General features: G+C 40.2%; 2 long non-coding RNA genes across 2 annotated transcripts in view; one reads left to right on the top strand and one right to left on the bottom strand.

Annotated features, from left to right (window-relative positions):
• Nucleotides 1-22,279, top strand: part of LOC111098567 — a 37,132-nt gene extending 14,853 nt beyond the window's left edge. Inside the window, exons 2-3 of the long non-coding RNA XR_005368788.1 lie at nt 10,684-10,833; nt 21,732-22,279. This is a non-coding gene — a long non-coding RNA (uncharacterized LOC111098567). The remainder of the gene's footprint in view (nt 1-10,683; nt 10,834-21,731) is intronic.
• The window catches only part of LOC102154983, a 28,165-nt gene continuing 21,312 nt past the window's right edge, over nt 16,367-23,219 (bottom strand). Inside the window, exon 7 of the long non-coding RNA XR_005368785.1 lies at nt 16,367-16,723. This is a non-coding gene — a long non-coding RNA (uncharacterized LOC102154983). The remainder of the gene's footprint in view (nt 16,724-23,219) is intronic.

Raw genomic sequence — 23,219 nt, 5'->3', positions numbered from 1 at the left:
GATGTGTTCTAAAATATGCCAGGCCAATGTTATACAGTGAGGGATGAGTATATAACACAGCACAGCCAATTGGGACCAATTTATTAGATGCTATACAAGTGCTAAACTGCCTTAAATCAATAGTTTGCAAGGCAGCAGAAGGTTGGGCGTAATAAGTCATCATCTTAATGAAATATAGATTATTCCAAAACTATTAAACAAGCAGTTGGTGTCAGGAAAATTGTTCACTTTTTCAGAGCTAAACAAAACCATCTATTTCAGAAGAGGGAAATCAATAGACGTCTGCAGGCTGGCATGGAGCTTGAATATATAAATAAACGTATAGCTCAAATTATTCATTGGCATCTAGTTAGATTATACTATCTTCATCATTACTTAATTTCTAAAAAAATAATTTTATTGAATTATACTGAATTAGAGAATAAAAGCAAATATTTCTCTTTCACTTCTGTTCATTTTCCTTCCCCTATTGTTTCTCCTCTCTTTGCTGCCATTTAGAGTATCTATTATCTGATAATAGATAATGTCCTGGGTGATTGGTGGGGGTTAATTTAGTTAGTGTTTAAAACAGTTTTGAGAAATAGGTATTACTACTTGGTGCCACTGTGTAGGTAATAGGTGTTCAGAATAATTTTTATAACTTCCCAATGTTGAACATTCAGTCATATAGAATTGAGCATGTAATGTAGGCATTTGAATGGACTCTGCTTTACATCTGGACACCTCGAGGACTTTCAAATCAATCTCTCCATATGGACACCAGATGGACACATGCTGCCCACATTCCCATTTGCAGACACCCACCTCATCTAGGTGGCTACAGGGCTCAGTCCTATCCCAAGACAATCATCTTCCAAACAGGCATTTTCCAAGATGGCCCATCATCAAAGTAACCTTGGGCCAAGGTCAATAATACAGAATCCCTAGATCATGCTGAAATTGCAAGTGAGATATCTAAGAGGAAATCTGGAAACTTTTCTTTCTCTCCATTAAGATTTCAAGTTTGGGAAACATCCCAATCACATATATTTTAAGCTCCTTGCTGAGATTCTTGGGTTCTGAAGTCTGCCATTAAAGTCCATATCCTCTAATAAAGGAATAAGGAAACACTGCAGTGTTTTCTCTGTTAATATGATCTTTCTTCCCTCTCCATTTCATTTTTTGTTTTCTTCCTCTACCATGTTCCATTAGCATCATCAGTATATCCCTGACCCTCATCTTTTATTATAGATATTTTAGTAGATTTTCATACATTCATTCACTTAGCATTCAATGAATGTTTATTGAATGCCTATGTGTGAAAGGAGTGGTGCTATTTAATGATCCTGACATTTTAACATAGACTTTAAGATGATGGCATGGGAGTATTCACTTATTTAAATTAGTGAAAGATCCAAGGCCACCTGGGTGGCTTAGTCTGTTAAGGGTCTGTCTTCAGCTCAGGTCATGATCTTGGGGTCCTTGTATGGAGCCCTGAGTTGGGCACCCTGCTTAGTGGGGAGTCTGCTTCTCCCTCTCCCCCTGACTCTCCTCTCGGCTTGTGCTCTTGCTCTCCCGCAAATAAATAAATAAATAAACATATAAATAAATAATCTTTAAAAAATGAATTAATTAATCAATTAAGGGGAAGATCCAGAACTTGATTTAAGTTATTATGATTGGGATTTTGCATCTTTCCAAGGGGTTTCCACGTGTGTCAGTTCACCTGAACCCTTAATAACTTCTAATATTGTCCTCTTAGGAGTGACTTCACTTATTCATTTATTTATTTTAATTATTTATTTTTATTTATTTATTTGACAGAGATAGAGAGCATAAGCAGGGTGAGCGGCAGAGGGAGAGGGAGAAGCAGGCTTCCAGGATGACCAGGAAGCCCAATAGGGCTTGATCCCATGACCCTGGGATCATGACCTCAACCAACTGAACCACACAAGCACCTCTATCATTTATTAAAAAACAACAACAACAACAACAACAACAAAACATTTTTAAGTGTCTTTTTTATACTAGTTTCCAGGGATAAAATGTTAAGTTTAAAAGAAACATAAACTCTAGCTTCCTGAAGTTTGGAGTGCTGGGGAAAGCAGTAACTGAAAAACAGCTATCCAAATAATATATGATTATAATTGATGATGAATGCTACAAAGATACAGAATGCTAAGAGAGAATGTAAGGTGAGGCAGGACCTTGTTGGGTTGGCACAATTTCCTTAAAGAAGTGATGCTGGAGGTGATTCTTGAGACCTGAAACCTGGATGAAATAGAGAATCTCACCAAGGACTCAGAGCAGCAGCAGCTTGTGCAAAGCCCCTGAGGCAGCAGGATGCATTGCATTTTGAAGGAAAATAAAATAGAGCTACTGTGGCTGAGCAGAAAGGGAGAAGGGGGAACATAGGGCTATAAAGGAAGAGAGTGCAAGTTATGCTAGAGTTTCCATGTTGTGTGAGCATTTTGGTGTTTACCCTTAGAGAAAGGGACATACAAGCATATTGAACAAGAGACTGATATAACCAGCCAAGTTGAAAGGTAGGAGGCTTGCTCTCCACTCTAAGACACCTCCTCCTCTAGGAGGAAATGTGACCTCTTGTAACCGTCAGAGTCCTGTCTGCTTGACTTCACACCCGCACCCACCTACTCACTGCTGGCCTCCACTGACATCACACTCATGGGTGGCATTACTGGGAAAAGTTCAAAAAAAGTATTAGCTCCATGCGCTGTTCTGTGAAACGTACACCCATATCTGGTGAGACCTACCAGGATATGGGCAGGTGGCTATCATCCAACACAATCATTAGAAGTTTTGACTTTGGAAGGAGGGTGATTGATTCCTTTTGGTCCCATCATAAACTAACCAGACTTGAAGTCATGTCAGGCTTATACTGAGAAAAGGTAAGAGGGAAATCATAAAAGCAGGCAAAGAGGCGAATCTTAACAGAATCATGGCAGATGTGTGCAGAGGAAATGTAGGACAAGCGTGATAGCATACACCAGAGGACCTGGTGGTGGAGGTGAGGCTGTGTCAGGGGAGATGGCTGCAAATTCATCTGAAGTGACTGTTAGAAACAAGGGTGGAGAGATTTGTTTGGCCTTCAAACAGAGCTTCCTCCAATCAGATAGCACAATTGGGAGGCTATCATAATGCAACTGGAGGTAATGCATGTGATTTGTAAATGCTGGGAATCACTGCTGCTCCCAGCAGCGCACGATGGATTGCATAATAATCTTGTACAAATCCACACCAAATGTTATAAAGTAGGAACTCCAAACGCATTCATCTTTCCTGGCAAACCGATGCTCAATTTTTTATTAAATAATGAGTGGTAAAATGCAATTTGCTTCTGTTTTTACTCTGAATACCAGAATGCTCTCAAATAAAGTTAATGCGTTTTAGTCATTTCCCATGTACTAGAGTTTTTGAATAATTGATTTCCTTGCCCCAGCTACCATTATTTAAACAATAGATTTTAGCCTTTATATTCTTCTCTTTTCCTTCAAAAATGCGTGCAATTTTTAATGCGTGCTATTCCAGATTCTGTTATGCATGATGGTGTAATGTGTACCAAAAAAAAACCCCAAAAAACAAAACAAAACAAAACAAAACAAAAAACCAAACAATGAATGAGCTTCTATATATTTTTTTTTATCTATCAATGCATTTGTCTGTATGTGTGTTGGATAGAATTTGTTAGAAATAAAGACCACATATTTAATGATCTAACTGGAGCCAATCTATGATGACTTGTTTTGAAACTGGGCTTTAATTTTTAGGGAAAGCTAGTATTCAGTCATGGTAACTTTTTAGCTGTGTGCCTTCAGGCAAGCTGCTTCACCTCTATGTGCTTTCAATCTCTTTGCAAACAGGGACAGCAGTAACTCTTGCTTTCACCACCGGGAGGATGAGCAATATGGTGATGCCCATGAGGCTGTCTGCAAGAGTTACTCCTTTTCCTTTTTAATAATTTCACCCATATGAAAGTGGTTAATGATTCTAACAAAGACAAAAGCTGGCAAGATTTAAATTTCATTCCTACCAAATGGTGCTGGTGAACATAGAGGAATAAAATGCTAATGAAATCTCCTCTAATTTCTCAAGGCTGCTAAATTCAGCTGGAAATAGCAAAGCACCAGGATTCTTCACAGACGCTTTCAATACTTCAGCTGGCACTCCTTTCTGGAAATACCACCCAACCCAGCTTCTGTATGGTAGCTTCATGCTTAGGGCTCTGGGCCCAGCTGGATCTCTAAATACTGAGAAAGGAAGAATGCAATTGTTAGCATTCAGCATTCAGTGAATATCATAATCTTGAAAACTCCCTGCCTAGGAGGACTTACACTCTGGACAATAAATGTAGGAAGACATTTTGGCACTTAGAAAAAAATAGCCAAAAATAAATCTTTCCAAGCCCAGTTGGTTTAGAAAATGAAGTAAGCAAGGATTCGAGGAGATCCTTTTCCTTCTTTTCTGGGCGTGTTTTCATTATAATCCTTGTCATCATGAACACTGTTTCGGGAGGACCATCTGAATCTCTGTAAGTGAAAACAGTGTTCCTGGGCCCACACGTTGCTGTAAGGAAATGTAGAGGAACTGAATGTCAATATGCAGTTTTCAGATAATGAATTTATGCCCTGTCTTTGTGCACAGCATTCCCTCTACCGGAATATTTTTACCATCTGTCCTTCAAATCCCAGCTCATCTGTCACTTCTTCTAAGAGGTTACCCAGACCCCTTCTCTGTATGCAGGCCATTGATTCCTTGCCCGGGGTCACTTGACCCCCTACATTTGAACCATCACCCTCTGTGGAGTGCAGTGCTCAGTGATATGCTAGCATTGTGTCACTTAATCCTGAGAATTAGTGTGCTATTATCTCCGTGATGGAGGTGTTGAAACCCAAGTGACTTTGGGTTATTTGCTTAAGGTTATATACCCAGCCAATACCTGGATCTGAATTTGAATCCAGGTATAATTGGCCCCATTAATGGGGTCTCTAACCTACCCTACCTCACTAACTTTGATCAAAAGTCTTATCCCAATCTTGAAGGGGTGTAGAGATTACTCACACCTGCTATTCTCCATGGTATTTAGACCGACACAACGGTGGATCACATAAGAGCACTCCAGATGTAGATTCTTGACTTGCAGAAGGATGGGCCTGCATTCAGTTTCAAGTCCTGTCCCATGGCTTAGTAGCTTTAGCTAATTCAATTAAACTTTAAGCTGCAGTTTCCTGACGTGGAAAAAGAAAAACTTAATGCTTCACACACACAAATTATTACTTTATGATTTTGTGAAAGTTAATTGAGATACTGATATAAAGTGATTGATCTAGTACCTGTTCTACAGTGTTGGTACATGATAGCTATAAAGATAATAGGAGTCTTTATCATTATCATCTTAATTATATTTCAAAACTAGAAAGGAGAGTGAATTAAAAAAATATCTGAGCCCAGATATTTTGAAATGGTCTGGGCACTTAGATCTCCCTCTTCTTAAATGTTCTTCTCTGTAACATTCATATTAATGTACTCATTCATTCAACACATATTCTTAAATAGCTACTATATGTTGGGTGCTATCCTAGTGCTGGGCTTGTCATTCTTTAAGTTGTGGGTTAACTCATTCTACAGGGAAGCAGCTCCTGCTCACCTTATCTAAAATACCTCAGAGAATTCTCTACTCAGTTCTCTCCTTAGTCCGTTGTTTGCTTCCTTCATATGTACTTGTATTAAATTTGTTTTTCTGTTTACTTGTTTACTGTTCTTCCCCATGGAGAGCAGGAAACAGGACTTAGAGCACAGTGCTCAGTTCATTAGAGTTATCCAGTCGATATTAAAGAATGAATGGCATAAGCTAAAGAGAAATCTATAAACTGCCAAGTAAAAGGAGCCACATCAATTAACCCAAACTAGAAGGCGTACATGATATGTATATGAAGAGAGAGAAAGAGAAATATTACATAGATAAAAGCCAGGAAAATCAGGTAAAGGACAAATGAAGTAGAAAACTGAAAATATATAACAAATCTCCTACAAAATTCCTGAGGGAGTAAACAAAATACAGACCAGTTATTTCTAAATTATTTAGAAACAAAAATCAGACAAGGAAAGGAACATGAATTAATTGGTGACTGAGGGACACAAACAAGGTAGTATGGAGTAGAATAATCCCAACTTTATAAAATATTGCTCTCTTTCATCATACTCACACATGTGCCTCCATATTGGTGTGGACTTACTGAAAGGCGCTAACCATGCTGGCGCCTAGTGCTTCTGATGGTTACCTTCAGGTAGTGAGCCTGGCAGTGATATTTTGTTGCCTTTGTTCTTATGCATGTAAACTTTTTTATAATCATGCATCATTTTTATGAAACTTACTTTTCTTTAACATAAAAATAGACAATGACTAGATTCTAACAGTGATTGATTTTTGGAGATGTAGACAAGGACTAGTGTCATATTATTCTCTGTAATTTTACGTGTATTTTTCAATTGAAATTGAATTTTTTTTCAATGAAAACTATAGAGCAAATGCTGAATGATCTGAGGCAATCATACAAAACAGTTCCTGTGGTCCTCTGGTGGTATTTATATGCCAGCACAGTGGGACAGTTTTGGGAAATGTGTAGGTCAAGTTTGAAGAATTGGAGCAAAGTTATACACCTTGTGCACTGATTCATTCGCGGGTTTATGACAGCATTATGAATGTATCTGTTTATATGTCTGTTCTACTAGAATATGAGGCCCTCAGGGCAGGATATTTGTCAAATAAGAAATAACTTTACTTTCTACAGAGGCTGACACATTATAAGTGCTTAGTAGCAGTTTCTTGAAAGAAAGTGCATTGACTTGGCTCTAACCAGCTGCGAAGGCTTAGCCTTGCCAGGGGACTTCACTTTGTCCCTCTTGAAAGGAACATTTCCTGTTATTTTCCCCATCAGCAATATAACGTAATCTGCCCTGTGCTGAGACTCAGGTCTTCAGATGATGAAAATCCTTAGACACTTGACTCAGGTAAGACACTTGGGTTTCCTCCAAATAGAAGCAGGGCTTCAGAAGCTCATCATATGCTCCATTTAATTACTTGCCAATTCACAGCGTTGAGTTTCTCATGGTGCTAATGGAGCCCCCAAGAAAGCTGAGAGAATGGCATAAAATGTGCTGGTATTTTAATGGGGTTGGGGGTGGTGAGTGTTAGATACAATTTAATCTATAGGAACTAATAGCTTTTGAAATAATGATGCCTCTTGACTATTGATTTGAAAGCTACTCAAAGTAATTGAACATTTATTCCAACTCAGAGAAGTGTTGCTTTTATTTTTGTGTTCTTGATTTAAGGCTGTAGCAATTGGTTCACACTTTGAGACACCATAGGGCATGCAATTATGGCTTAATTGAGTTACCATTAAAAAATTTAAATACATGCAAGCTTAAAACGATGAACATGCATCATGCTGGAGGTATATGTATTTAAATTAAAATTACATATATCTTAAGGTATTGCTATATGTATTCACATATATGAATGTATTAAATATTTTAATTTTTAAAACTGAGAAAAATATAAATGAAAATTTTAATATTTTCTTCTGGCATCCAGCAGACCAATTTGGGCATCCATAGAGTGATAGTACTCTACAGTAGGGATTACTCACTCATGAATGGCTTGAATCATACTATCTGGGTTAATCCTGAGTCCCCCAGAATCAGCTGGTTCTGAGACACAGGGGAAATTTTGTCTTTTCTTTGCTTCATTTGTCCTTTATAAAATGGTCTTCCCTGGCAACCACAGGCAGGTGTCTCCCTGTCACTTCTCTCTACTATGAAATTTTGTACATGCCTCTATTCAGCCTCTTTTATATTTCCTTGTGGAGGCTGTCTATCTCCCACACAGAATTGCTCCGAGAGCTCCGTACTTTGCTTTTAACCCAGTCTGATGAGGCTCCAGGAAGTTCCAGGAAGGTCAAAGGAAGATGGCACTGTTTATTTTATTTGCTTTGTCTTGTGTTTCTTTTTATTCAAAAAATATTTGTTGAGTTCTTCCTATGTACAAATGACTGCCTTATAGGAAGTACTCAACAAATATTAGTTGCTATATTATGTATGATGGCCTCTTGATAGGAAGGTAACATCCTACAAACAGCAGTCTTTTGAGTGTTTTCTATGTGTATCCCATTGTTTTTGTTATTCTGCTGGCATCTAAGGATTAGTCCTTGCAAGGGTTCTAAAATGGAGACCATTCTGTTAAAATACCCATCTTAAGATTACTTATGTTTGAGTTAGGCATACATTGTCCTACATTTTCAAGTTTTCAATTAACAAGTGTACTAAATGGTGCCACGATATAATCTCCTAATATTTATTTGCTTTCTTCTTTGTAACATGACCCCTCAATTATCTTAGTAGTAGGACTCCTGCACATACTGCTAGAGGGACACACATTTTCTAACACAGCAAAACCCTACCTATACAGATGATTGCCAAAAGGTATACAAATTAAAAATCATACAATGAAAGAATAGGTTCTGAGGCTCTGTTCAAACAAAGACCATGCAAAGATACACAGAAGTGGTATGACTCATAGAATCTTGGGCAGCCCAGGTGGCTCAGCGGTTTAGTGCTGCCTTCGGCCCAGGGCCTGATCTGGAGACCTGGGATCGAGTCCCACGTGGGGCTCCTGCATGAGGCCAGCTTCTCCCTCTGCCTGTGTCTCTGCCTCTCTCTCTGTGTCTCTAATGAATAAATAGATGAAATTTAAAAAAAAAAATCTTAACATATTAAGATTCAAGGTGTGGTGGTTTTATTTTTTTAATCTTTTATTTTTTAAAGATTTTATTTATTTATTCATGAGAGACACACACAGAGAAAAGCAGAGACACAGGCAGAGGGAGAAGCAGGCTCCAGGCAGGGAGCCCGATGTGGGACTTGATCCCAGGACCCCAGGATGACTCCCTGGACTCAAGGCAGGTGCTAAACCACTAAGCCACCCATGTGTCCTGGTGTGGTGGTTTTAAAATGCACCTCTAAATTCTCTGATGGTTTGCCTATAAAAAGTGAAGGGTATTTCCTTTACTCATGAATATGGGCTGGTCTTTGTGACTCTTAATAATGAATAAAATGGGCAAAAGCAATGCAGTGTGACTTCCAAGGCTAGATTAGAAAGGGGATATATTTTCTACTTGTCTCTCCCTGTCTTTCTTACTCTCCTTTGCCATGTGGTTTAGAGCTCCAAGCTGCCATGTTAAAAGGCCACCTGTCCTGAAACCACCATGCTAGAGAACCCACTTGAAGAGCCAGTCTGGAGGAGTCTCATCTCTTCTAGAGCTACTCCTGCCCAGCTGAAGCTTACCCCTGCCAATCCTTGTTTAAACTGTAGTTTCATGAGAGAAAATGAATGTCGCTATAGTTTTATGTGAGTAAATATCAAGGTGGCTTGTTATGCCAATAAATAGAAGGGATTTTCAGGGAAGCAGGGCAATATATGCTGAAAAGCACAAAGAATTTCAAAGTCCCATAATTAGGCTTTTTCCCCAAAATTGTTTGGCTCCACCTACCTTCTGGATTTTAGACATTGGCTCATTGGTGGACCCAGAAGTTCTGTCCCACCATCTTCTAGCTCTACTATCTTTTTCAGCATCCATTTTGGTAAGGATCGGGCTTCAGGAGGAGCTCCACTGTGCTGGAAAGAGCCACCGGTATCAGCTCCAGTGCCTGGTGTGATCTGATGGGATCTGTAGAATCTCTGGCTTCTTCTGGCAATAGGTCAGCCAGGAGAGAGTCCTAGTTTTCACAGGATTTAGTAGATATGAAAATTCAGAAGGAGGGATGTTAACCATACTAGCTAACATTATTTTTGCTGCTTGGCATGTATTAATTCATTCTCTGGTAATCTTAATTGAATTTCTTTTATTATTTTACTACTTGAAACATAGGGTTTATTATATGTGGGCTCTTCTCTGATCTATGAATTTTAGCTGTAAAGAAAAACGGTAGAGATATCTTAGGTGAGAGAAGAGATGAAAAAACCCCAAAGCATGGGTCCTCAAAATCTCCTTCTAAGGCTTGTGGGTAAATGTTTAATGTTAGAAAAACCCATAGGTTACATGAAGACTAAATGGTAGCCTACACATTTTTTCCTTGTTATGTGTCTACTGCTTTGTCATGAGGGGTGGAGTCATTGTGTGGGGAATGGTTGATCCTGGGGGTGTATTGTGACAAGTTCCATTGGAGGAAAGTAGAAATATTTTTATACTCCTTAATCAGAATCTTCCCCTTGTGACTGGTCTTGTTCTAGTGAAGCAACAGAAGGCTGCCATTAATAACAATTCTTTAAAAATATTTATGTGTCTTTGTCTGGTTGTTCTAATTAGTTTTTACACTATATAAAAGTTCAAAAAAAGCCATAGCAGAGTGTGGGAGGGAGGGATTCCAGGATCTAATGGATGTTGTTCAGTAGCAGTGGGATACATTCAAAGCTTTGGATAAGTCTAGAAAGAGAAATAAATCTTTAAAGCAACCAAGAGTATGGCTTTGGGTGCTGAGGTTAAATGGAATCAAATTCATAGAGAGTCCATAAAATAGTGAGATTTTTACTTCATGTACATCTATGACAGCTTCCTCAAGTTCCAAATGGAATTTGGGCTTAAAACCTACCTAAAAATGAATCATCATTTGGGCTTTGACTTGCAGGTGTCTCAATGTGTTTGACTCACATGTGGAGCCAAGTTGGGCCAAAGAGCTGAAGTAGGCAGCATGCTTAGGTCATTGGCTGCTGCATCGCACAAATGCACCATGCCACCATCAAGATAGGCAGCCAACTTCATGGAGCTCTTCTGAAATGTAAGTCATTGTACATAAACCTGCAGAAATTGCTTCTACCAGCAAACAGTGGTATAGTAGGAGGAAGATCAGGGGTTACTTAATGACCATCCTTACCTTCATTGGCATTCCAAACTGAAATTTGTTCCAAAAAGTAACCAGCAAATCAATACCAAACAACCAGCAAGCAACAAACATGGTAGTACTTTCCATCCAGTGGAGATCAGAAGCTCAAAGCTACAGGTGGCTGTTCCCCACACAGAGGCCAGACCCAGACTGGTTCTGACCAAGTAGCAGTGAGAGAAAGGATGAAGTGTTCAGAAAATGAGAGAAACCAACAGACAGCTGAGTGATTTGATTGCAGCTCAGGGGCAATATTCTTTATGTAATAATATTCTGGTCTGTTAAATTTAATAAATCTCCTTTTGATATAGTGCCAGGCACTTGCTGTGGTGAGAGAGCCAATCCACATGGCCTCAAAGGAAGAGTTTATCTTTGAAGAGGGTTCTCAAATGGCAAAGAACCTCGACACTCATGACTCCCACTAAATGGTCCATCAGATGCTTGTCCCACTTCAGTTGTTTTATTCTCTCCCAAACCAATTCAAGTCCCCTTCCTTCCAAGTACCACTCAGGGGTGCTAGCTCTGCATTTCGGAAAGCAAATATATGTATTTCCTCACCCCAAAGCCCTTCAATATTTCCATTTGTTTATATAATAGATTTATGGTGCATCTACCATTTGCAGGACACTTCGGGACTCTGGAGACTTAATAATTTAAAAGAAGATGGAAAGCTCTGCCCCCAGGGAGTGCATGGTCCAGTCAAAAATATAGTGCATGAAATTAGAAAAAAATATAATAGGATTCTCAGTTATGAAATAATGCATTATGGAATTATTATGTTAACAAGTAGTTTAACTTTTCTAAGTCAACAGTCTTCCATTCTTTAACCATCTCTATCTGAGGATTCTGAATATATGTATTGTGTATCTAATATATATATATATATATATATATATATATATATATATATATATATGAGATAAAAAGAGCAAGTATATGTGAAAGCACCACAGTTGTATTGGTAACAACCACTCCTGTTTTTAGATGTACTCTAATAAGAGCCATGATGGAAATAGGAATGTTTCTTAGTGGGACTTCATAACAAGAGCACCCAGTTCATATTAAGGGTGGAAAGGGAAGGCTTCCTGGAAGAGGGGAATGGAGACTTAGTGTTAGGCACACAATTTCACTAACAATAGCAGTTGGGGTGTTAAGAAGGTATATGAAGCAGAAATAGTGCCTGTCACAGCCACTCTTCTACCTTTGGTGGAACTGCACAGACCATACAAAACTAACACTTATGTGCAATTTAAATAAAAAACAAAGACAAAACAAAAAAATGTGGGCCAGATCAAATCCAGGTGACACAGGGATCTGGCCCTGGAGAAGGAGGCCCAGAGGTTCAGAGGGAAGCCTGGGGGTGAGGAAGCTGGCAGGGCTCAGGACAGCCTGCTGTATCTCCACTAGAATTCAAGGGATGGGTTTTCACCCACACATGCTCTTCAGGGAGATCAGCCCCTCCCCTGGTACATGCGGACCCAGGAATACTTCTCTGATATGGTGAGTTTGGGCCCCGCTTCCCAAGTGATATGCCGTGACTATCCTCTAAGACTTGACTTTCCCTTTAGCTTAGAAGTTGGCAAAGTGGCTCCTTGGTTCCTTACCTACTAGTTTTTTTTTGGAAACTTGACTTTTGCTGTGTGAAAAGAAACATCAAAGACAGGTGGTGATATTCAGCTCATTCAGTACCCTCTTCAATCCCTGCTGGCACTCAAGAAGCCTCATCTGTGAACTTGCAGTGAACACGGGCACACTTGATTTATGGATGCCTGCATCCTGAGGAAGACAGGAGTCCTTTGGTGAGTCCCTACCTCCTCTAAATGGGAGACGCTGGCACTGCATGACATGGGTACTCAAGGAAGATGACACCTGCTCCCACTCCAAACTGTCCTTTTCTTCAACATTTGAATTCTCCATGACTTGGCTCTCTGCTATACTGAGAGCATCACAAAACATATTCTGGCACTTTCTCACCAGTGGCAATTTCGTTGGATGTCTTAAGCTAGGTCCCCAGCCCAGGCTGACTATAGAGGAAGACCAGCATTGGGAGGGAGCAGTGGCTCTCATGCTATCCACCAAAGACTGCACATCTGTGCCCTCTCCATTTGGATATGATACTTCCTTGCTTCAGGAAATGATTTGATTCCCCGCAGCAAGCCCAGATCCTGGCTCCATGGCCAATGCCCGTCCCTGCCTACTTCCCATGAACTGTTTTGTCTGCAGGAAAGCCAGGTGCTTTGTCATTTCAGTTTTCTTAGCCGATCCTTCTTCCAGTCCATCTTTGCCTTTATTTGCAGATCACTGCTGGCTCTCACGGTGACTATGCCAGGGAAACGCCAGAGATATTCGCAGGCCCGACCTTGGGGTCCTAGACTAGTTTTGAGTTGCCATCCTAAGTTTCCAATAGTACATGAAAAGGACAAACTCAGAGGAAATGAGTACTTAATTCTCTTCCTGCTTTCAGTATTTGACACCCAAATCTCTCCGAAGATTATAGCCTGGTGAGCTACGCATGACCGCAAATGAACTTCCAGGACTCGTTCTGTTTCCTGATTCAAAGCCTCGAGAAAGACCACTCAGACGATTTCACTGTATGTCACACCTGAAGAAATGATGAGAGTATGTCTCGCACACCTGTCACTTGGTGCACTGTAGGTTTTAAAGGATGTGACATAGAGAAGAGAGGTTGGACACACTTTTTAGCACAGTCTGTAATGATCGTGACAAATGGCTGGCCTGATAGAGCAGCGGGAAGCCTTAGTTTGTACTGGCTAAGCTCATGTACTGCTGGCAGATGTAGAAGCTATACTATTTTGGTAGGGGTATCAGGCATAGGAAATTGAACACAAGGAAGAGCTCTTATGATAGGCAACTGACTCTCTATATGTTTATTTTAAAAAGTCCTCGGTTGCCTATTTCATGGAGGAGAAATAAGGTCAATGTTAAGATAGGTGTGCTCACATTTGTGTGCTGGGACAGTCTCTCAAAGTCATGGATTGATGGTGACAATTGGGTTGGCATGCAGGCACATTGGGCATTGATCAAAAAGACATAGGAGAGGTAGAGATAAAACCTACATGAGGAGCAGCCCATGTTTGTCGGGAAAGTGAGCCTGACCATCTTTTCTAAGATGACAGAGCCAGGGAAGGATAAGAGAAAGGAGGGATACCTGAGGCTTCTACTTCCCTCTTAAGCTGTATTATGAAAGATTTAACACAGGAACAGAGAGATGGTCTGAGCATTGAGGAGTAAAATATTAAATATATCTCTTGTCCTGGATTCTTACCCCCAAATACATTAATCACTGACATAACTGTACCACTGCTCTAAGAAGACGGTGTCCCTGCCTCCTGGCTCAGGAATCCCTGGTGCTATTTCCTGCCACCCTGGAGCTGCCTCAGGTTGCCTTGGTAGCCTGGAAGCATATCTAGAGGAGGTGACATGTGTGCCTCTGGCAGGAACTAGCCTCACAATAGCCTCAGGCTTACAACTATCAGGACCCAGAAACAGGTTACTTAGAATCCAGTGGGGAAAAAGGATGAGGCTCTTCTTAGCAGTCAGGAAGATTAAGGCCAGTTTCTAACAAAAGACCACAAAAAACTCTGTTTACTTGGCATTATTTAAACTTTTCTAATCTCCCATAAGAATATCATTTTTTTTTACTGTGGTTATGTTTGCAATCTGTTACAGACCTAGAGGAAGGATGGAAGGGGATGGTACATTCCCCTGTACCTGGGATGGCTTTCCATCTCTCCTCCCCTAATGATAATGGTGGCTGCCCTTTATGGAGCCATACCTTGCATATAGATTGCCGGTACTTCTCATAAAACCTTGCCAAGTATTGCCATCATGGAAATGAAGGAACTTCAGTTAAATCCAATGATAAACACGTAAATGTTTACAAATGGCCATTGATTATTGAATCTATACCATTAATAATATATTGTGCTAGAAGCCTTGCATGCATTCTTAGTTTCTCCTTCACAGTTAACCTACAAAGTAGGTTCAATTACTTCTATTTTACAGGTGTCAAACAGAAATCCATAAAGGTAGAGTAACTAAGGTTTTATACAATTAGCAATTAAGTCCAGGATACAAATACATGTTCTTCTGGCTGCAAAATCCATTTTCTGACCATCGAGGCAATGCAATATTTAGAAAACATTCTACATAACTCCTGTCATTACTAAATAAATCTGATATTTCAGGCTTCTAATAACCGACTGAGTCCATATTAGTACTATAAATACTCTAGAGAAAAAGAGTACATTTGCTTAAATTCAAAATGATATATAAATTGATGCCCCAAATATATTGGTAAAAATAATTTAGGGGCTTTTGAGGGGCACAGCCAATTAATTGTCTGACTCTTGGCTTTGGCTCAAGTCATGATCTTCCAGTCATGAGATCAAATCCCTCTTTGGGCTCCAAGCTCAACGAGGAATTGATAAAGTTTCATTAACCCTCTCCCTCTGTTCCTCCCCATGCATTCTCACTCGCACTATCTGTCTCTCTCTCTCGCTAAAATAAATAGATAATTCTTAAAAAAATCATCATAATAAGGTGAGACTAATTCATAATACTCTGTAGGTGGTTTGTTTGTTGTTAATACATGTATTTGTGTTAGTTGGAGTCCCCACAGGACACATGGAAAAGAATGACTGAAGAAGGAGCCTTTCTAAGGCTGTGGCAAGGTTAAAGCCACCTAGTATGAAGCTTCCTTGGGCTAGGCTAGGCACAAGAAGCCAATGACTCCTGGGCTTGATGTTTCAAGAGGAGGGAGTAGTCACTCAAACAGTAGCTGTAGGACAAGGCCCCTCGACAAGAGCTGAGGCAGAAGCAGGGGAGTGTAGGCATTCACAACTCATGGAAAGAATCAGAAACATGAACATGGGGACCTCTATCTCCTGCCATACTCAGGGTTCCTCATTGTTCTCACCTTTCCACCCCCAAGAGATCGTAATGCAAGTAAAGCTACTCAGGGCATAGGGAAGGGAGTAGGAGGGTATAAAATGGATCTAGGGGGATCAACACAGAATATTCAACACAATATCTACTTTCATGGTAGGTGGTTATAGCAGAGTAAAGGTTAGATATCCTTACCATTAACTCTAGAATCAGATTACATCTGCCTCAATCTGTTCACTGGTTGTAAACAGGAGACACTGACCTTAGCTCTGTTTTAGAAGAGATTCTCCCAGGATAGACCCTGAGTAAAGAATGTGGGTGCTGGTGATTTTTTATAAAAGAATTTCAGGTTGGGTTGTCAGATAAAATAGAGGATATGCAGTTAAGTTTGAATTTGAGACAAATAACAAAGAAGTTTTTGGTATAACTATATCTCAAATATCCTATCAGACATAGATATACAAAACACAAAACAAAACAAATTTTATTTTTCTAAGACAAGGAAAAAAAAAAAACAATAAGGGGATAGTTGAAACATGGAGGGGCATGGGAAGGAATCCAACAAGGCCGCATTTCCCTAAGTCCTAGACTCAGCTTGGTCAGGAAGGGAGCTCTGGAGTATGGGTTATACCTCAGAATCAATCTCTCATCCTTGCAAAGGGACTGGGTCCCTGCTGTCTCACATCTCACCAGTTGGTCATGGAGAATGAGCTCTGCGTGTGGCGCAGGGCAGTGGAAGATGTACAGTTCCATTCTCAGGCATTCTGGATCTTCCTAACAGCTGCCAGTGTGGCTGTAGTGTCCAAAGCATTCCTCGGAACGTCACACAGGCAATCAGTTAGTGTTGGTCACACAGAAATTGAGGGATGAATACACGGATCTGGTAAAAGAAATAGGAAGGGAAATGGCTAGGGCCATACAGTTTCTACTACAATATCTTAAGCAAAATGCAAATTTGTTAAAATGTTTCAGGGAATGCATAGTAAGACCTGGAAATGGAGGCCACCACCAGTTGTTTCTAGAGGCTATGCTTTTGGAATGTTGGCCATCCCTTTGGAATGGCCTGGACTAGCTGCCTCTGCCACTGTGGCTCTTAACTTGCAGAACCAGGTGAGGGCTCTGACTGCCCCCCCTAAGCTGCAGTCTGCCCTCCTTCCCTCTGAATGACTGCCCTCAAAAAGAGCATCAGGTGCTAATATCAAGCGATGGCTAGGGACAGGCAGCCAAACAATGACAAATGCTGGAAATCCATTCACACACATGCGGCAAGTAGGCATCATTTATTTCACACTATAAGTGACAAAAATCAGAGAAAGGAATAAATAACTTGAGTTTTTTTTAATTAAATTTTCATTGAGCACCTACCATGTATTTTTCAGAATTATCTATTTCTATCTTTGTGATTATTGTCCACAGAGCATTTCAGATGAAAATCGTATCACACTTCTGTTCAGTCTTCTCCAAAGTCTTCTCACACTTGGAACACATGATAAACTCTACACGCTCTTGTCGCACCTCTCCCACCCTTATTTCTATGACATCCTTGCTTGTTCGGCTGCAGGTGTCCTGACTTTTTACTCTCGTTTGAACCTAAAGACCATTCCCACTTTACTCCTTGATATTTTCTCTGCCTGAAACATTCTTCCCCGGAATATCTACACAATTGTTACTTTATTGCTTCATTTAGGTATCTGTTCATCTCTCATCTCCACAGAGGCATCCTTCCCTAATTTCTCATTATGCACATTTTGCAAGAGCAGCTTCTAGCCCCATCATCTCTATCCCTATATCTTGGTTTATTTTTTCTCACAATTAGTATCATGCAGACTATAACATATAGTTATTTGCTTATGCTCTATTTCATTCCCTATCTCAAATATATATATATATTTATATATTTATAAATATTATAAAAAATATTTATATATATAAAATATATAAAATATATAAAATATATAAAATATATTTATATTATATATATATATATATATATATATATATATATAGTAACATTTCCAAGAGGGCGGTTGCTTAGTTTGTTGTGTTCAGTGCTGGTCCCCAGGCCCTAAAACAGAGTCTGGCACATAGAGGATGTTTGAAGTGTTAGTAGAAATGAGGAAGAGAAGAAAGGTGGAAGGAAGGAAGGAAGGAAGGAAGGAAGGAAGGAAGGAAGGAAGGAAGGAAGGAAGGAAGGAAATTCAAGATCAACAGATGCAGAGAGTGGTAATCAAGAACCTTGCACACATCTTCCTGTTCTTTTCCCTTTTTTTTTTAGATTTTATTTATTTATTCATGAGACACACACACACAGAGAGAGAGAGAGAGAGAGAGAGAGAGGCAGAGACACAAGCAGAGGGAGAAGCAGGCTCCATGCAGGGAGCTTGACATGGGACTCCAGGATCACACCCTGGGCTGAAGGTGGCGTTAAACCGCCGAGCCACCCAGGCTGCCTTTCCTGTTCTTTTCTGAATGATTTCCTCACCTCCCTGCTTAAGCAAAAACGTGTCTGACTTCAGAAAAAGCTGCAGCCCTCAGAAGGGGAAGCGCCCCCTTACCTTATAGCCAAGTGTACATGGGCATGTCCGTGTTATGATTATTGCTCTCTCTGGAAACACCTACTCTAGATTTCTGGGGGTCATACCATCCAGGCAGGTCCACCCTTACCTCTGCTTTTGTAAATGTGATCTTGAACCCTGAGCCTCTATTTCGGGTTCACGGTCTTTCTCCCCTTATAAGACCCTGTTTTTATTCCATCAGTAGCAGTTTCTTAACTCAGCAACACAGTGTCAGCAGATTCTCAAACTTAAGATTCCATGGACTGATGGTGCTTTAATAGAGCAAGAAATAGAAACCTTTAATTAAAGAGAATGCAGATACTACATCTGATTTACTAAGCAGCCTGGGCCCTGTAGAGGCAATTGTGACTACCAGTAAGATGTGTTATGAGCCATATAATATTGGCATCAAAGAGCAGAAGTCTAAAAATTTGGGGAGCAGGTAAAACATTAGATACTTTTAAAGTATTATTATAATTCTTAGGATATTAAATAGGCTATGAAAACCACCATTCAGAGACGGTTTGCTACATTGGGATGTAATATTAAAGAAAGAACTTGGATGTGTATTGCATGCGCTGAAGAATATTTTTCTAATTTTTTTCCTGTGAAATTAGATTGCTGAAAGTCATGAAAATAAGTGAAAAGTTGAATGATGTGTCACTCCCTTTCCTGACCATTGGTTTGCAGCTGTGATCACGCTTGAGGGAGGCCAGGCCATTCTTTTAGAAATGAGGGCTGCTCATAGTGGCATACAATAGGATTGTTCTTTCCCATTCCTATTGAAACTAGACACTGTAACATGACTTGACCAAAAAGAATAAAAAAGGAGTTCTATGAGTCACTTCAACAATGATGCTCTGCAAGTCAGTGGATAATTTGCTTCCTTCCCTTCATCTTGTTTGCTTCTCATGTTTGTTAGATGGGGTCTCCATCTTCTTGGGTCATAGTGACAATAATAAGATAAAGCACCTGTTGACCATGGTGTAACTAAAAACTTGGCTTTCTTAAGTCACTAGTTTGGGGGTTGTTACTGCAGCACAAACCTGCTTATTCTGACAGCTACAGAAATTGGCAGCCAAAATTGGGAGAAAGAATCATGGCAAATACTATGTTTGTGGGAGTTTTAGCATAGAACGATGGGATGATAAATGTGGCTGTTAGACCATGATTGGGAGAAAGGGATCAAACCTAAACAACCAAGTCCAGGAAAGAAAATGCTATAAAAATAAAGAAAGCCTTGAGGCATGGGATCAAATCCAGGAATTGACACTTATTTATGAGAATATGGAAGGTAATGAAAACCAGATATCTGTTTTGGCAAGTTCATGGGATTGCTTGCAAAATTCTCCTGGGTTGGAGAATGCACTAGGCTGTTATCTGCCTTGGTTAGTCTCATATTAGGTAGGAAATAAAGCAAACAAGACAACAATAGAACAGTGATACTTAAATGCCTGTTGAGTGTTTTCTTTATTTCCAGTCCACAGGAGACCATAACTGCTAAGTGAAGTGACATGAATTTTAAATTATCAATTAGTCCTAGTGATCTGTATAGTGTAGGAATACTGCAGAGTCACACACAATAGGACTGGAGACACAGCATGATCCCACACCAGCCAAATAACACTGGAGACAGATGCACCAACATAGTGTTGGTAAAGACACTGCAGGTTCATTATGAGGATATAAATCTTGTACAGGAAAGCCATCATGGCATATTTTTAGAAAGCAGCACTTGATGGTAGTCAAGAGGATGACTTGGTGGAGGGAACAGATTGCTGAGTGGCTGAGTGTTGAACTACAACCCTACGACAGTCACTAAGCTGTTGAAATTCTTTGCTCTTTGGGTTCTTTTTCTTTAAGATTAGAAGAGTGCCCACCTGGAATATAGCATTTCCCAGTAAATGTTAACTATATGTACTGAAGTAAACTATTTTAAGGCCATGCATGGTAACAGGAACAGAAAACACGTTGGAGCCTGATCCATCTGTGGGAAGCACCAATGAGATAGTATCTATGCAGATAATAGAAGGAGGAAGTAATCAATACATTTGCTAGTTACTGTTTTTATAGATGGGAAGATTTCTGGTACTACGCCTACTGCCCCCATCTCAACAGCATGGCATCACTGGATGAGCAAACCTTCAGGCTCTTCTTGAAGAGCTCTGGAGTATGGATTATACCTCAGAATCAATCTCTCATCCTTGCAACGGGACTGGGTCCCTGCTCTCTCACATCTCACCAGTTGGTCATGGAGAATGAGCTCTGTGTGTGACGCAGGGCAGTGAGAGATGTACAGTTCCATTCTCAGGCATTCTGGATCTTCCTAACAGCTTCCAATGTGGCTCTAGTGTCCAAAGCACTCAAGGCTGCCATCTTGCACTCACCACCCACTTCTTCGCTCCTGCCCATTTCCCCCTGTAGTCCACTCCCAGGTTGTTTGGACAAGACTCAGGCTTCTGGCCCATCTGGACAATTTATGGTTGGAGCCATTGAACCAGTTCAGAATGCTCTCAAGCCATGGGGTTTGGAAGGCTTTTGCCATTTCCTCTTCTTCTTGAAAAAAAAATCATAATAATGATCCTTATTTTATGTATTACTTAGTTCTAAACAATTAATTGAAAAGAAGACTGACATTCAGTTTTAAAACATTATTAAATTTGATAAAAGCTTCCAGTAGAATCTGGACTAGACTCTGTACTCACTGAGCAGAAACCTCACATCTCCTAATCCAGACACTGCTTCACTGCTTTACACATTAAATCCAAATAAAAACTGCAAGTGGTCACCAAGGAGGACAGAGCTGTGCACAAACACACGTGCTTTTCTATGTCTTTGCAATCTCTGTGCCATCACTGTTCACCATGAATCTGCCGCTCTAACGTGAAGACATGTGGTGGGCACCACAAGGGATGGGACCGTGGACTGCTCCCAAAGCAGGCTCGGATGATTCGAAACTTCATCAACTTATTCTTGAAGCAAATCTGTGTGCTGAGCCCAGGTGCGTGTCAGAGTCTGGTTCAATAGCTGAGCATCCCGAGGACTGACCTTTATATAGAATTACGTGTTTATTTAAAGAGAAGTCATGAGAATCTGCTCATTCGAAGCAAATATACATGCATGAGAACATGTGTGATGTGTGGTCCTGTGTTGTGTGCTTGGGACTCTAGCAGGTGTAGTAGTTCTGTAAAACTCAAATGAAGAGTTTTTGTTCATTTGTTTCAGGGAAGAATATCTCATCATTGATGTTGTTAAGAATTTCTGTTCATGTGATTCTAAGGCAGGCATTTGGTCAGCCTCATTGTGTTTTGTTTTTTTCCTACATTTTCCAAGACAATAAAGCTCCTTATGGCCTACCTTCAGGACAAGCACCCCAGAGCCCAGCATTCAGAGCCAGTGTGTCGAGTTTCCTTTCTGCAGGGCCCTGGCCCCCATCTCAACTTCTTGCTGCTGGATGAAGAACCATGTTCACCTCTCAATGAAGCGCGGGCCTGATGAAGATGGACAAATGCCCAGAGACTCCAAAAATCTCCCTAGAATATTTGCAGTGGTTTCTACCTGTGTGGCCAGTGCTATCCAGGTCACTGAGAAGGGGCAGAGGTCGGAGGCCATGCTTTTCCATGTTCCTCCTGTTCTATTTCTGGCTCCTCATGCTTCTGAAATCTGCCTGTTGTGCAGTTAAGGACACAGTTAAGTCTTCATGCACCCAGTGGAGATCTGTGCTGATTCATGTGTGTGGAGTGCGTTGGGTAGGGGGGTGAGGTGGGGGTAGAGAGAGGATCCCAATGCAGCAGAAACAGCCCTCAAACATGTACAGTGTCTTGAGCCTCTGTGACATCAGCATTATTGTGCCACTCTTCCCCCAACCCGGTGTGGATAAAGCAGAGAGAAATCTATGAGATGCATACATGTGTGCATTTTCTATATCTATGTGTGCATAGACACATGCATACATAAGGACTTAATGTGTTTGCTTTCTCTCCAAACAACTGATTATATAAAAAAGAATGATAAGAAAAAATTACAGAGAAAACAATGAGTTTAATCATGGCTTTGTTGTCACACATGCACGAAGCACAGCAGCTGTCAGAACTGTGATAAGAAGGTGACTTTGCTACCAAGACAGAAGTGTTGTCCTCCTCCTCCTTCTTCACCCCATACCTACCTTTCTCTGGTTGTTATTCAGCTTCAAAACCCCCAAATTCCATGCATAATTGACTGCAGTTTTAGAGGTTTCAAAGAAAAGCCTTCTGGACAAAATTTTTCATTAATTTATTTTTAGCCAGAGAGAAACAGGTGATAACCTTTAAAAATAAGTAAATGGAACAACTGAAAAAAACACACACATGCAAGGGAAATGAATTATTTTCCTTTTGTTACCATTTTCCTGAAAGTTTAGCATTTTTTTCTGTGATATATTTTTTTTTTTTTTTTTAGTCTTGTTAAACTTCCTGAAAAGACATTGTGCCATAAAATGCAAGAAGGGAATAAAGTCTCTCATTAGACTTGGCACCTGAGATAAGGTCTTAGGGGAGCTCAGGAGACAAAAGTACTGTCTACCTGAGACATGCTGTAAAAGACTAATAGTTTGAACCGTGGTTCAAAACATATCTTAGTAGAGACATTTTAATTAAATTCCTTAATATAACACTATCAAGAGCTAATATGTGCTGTGCCTCTTAAAACAAAATCAGACACATTTCCCATCCTAAGAGATCTTTTCATCTGGGAAAGCAGTAGGATGGGATGGATGGGTAGATGGTAGGAGGTTGAAGGATATTTACATGATTATTTCATTTAATTCTCACTGCATTCCCGTGA

Source organism: Canis lupus, chromosome 13, assembly GCF_011100685.1.
Source record: "Canis lupus familiaris isolate Mischka breed German Shepherd chromosome 13, alternate assembly UU_Cfam_GSD_1.0, whole genome shotgun sequence".
Taxonomy (NCBI): domain Eukaryota; kingdom Metazoa; phylum Chordata; class Mammalia; order Carnivora; family Canidae; genus Canis; species Canis lupus.
Note: the sequence above shows the minus strand (reverse complement) of the source record. Positions and strands in the feature narration are given on the sequence as shown.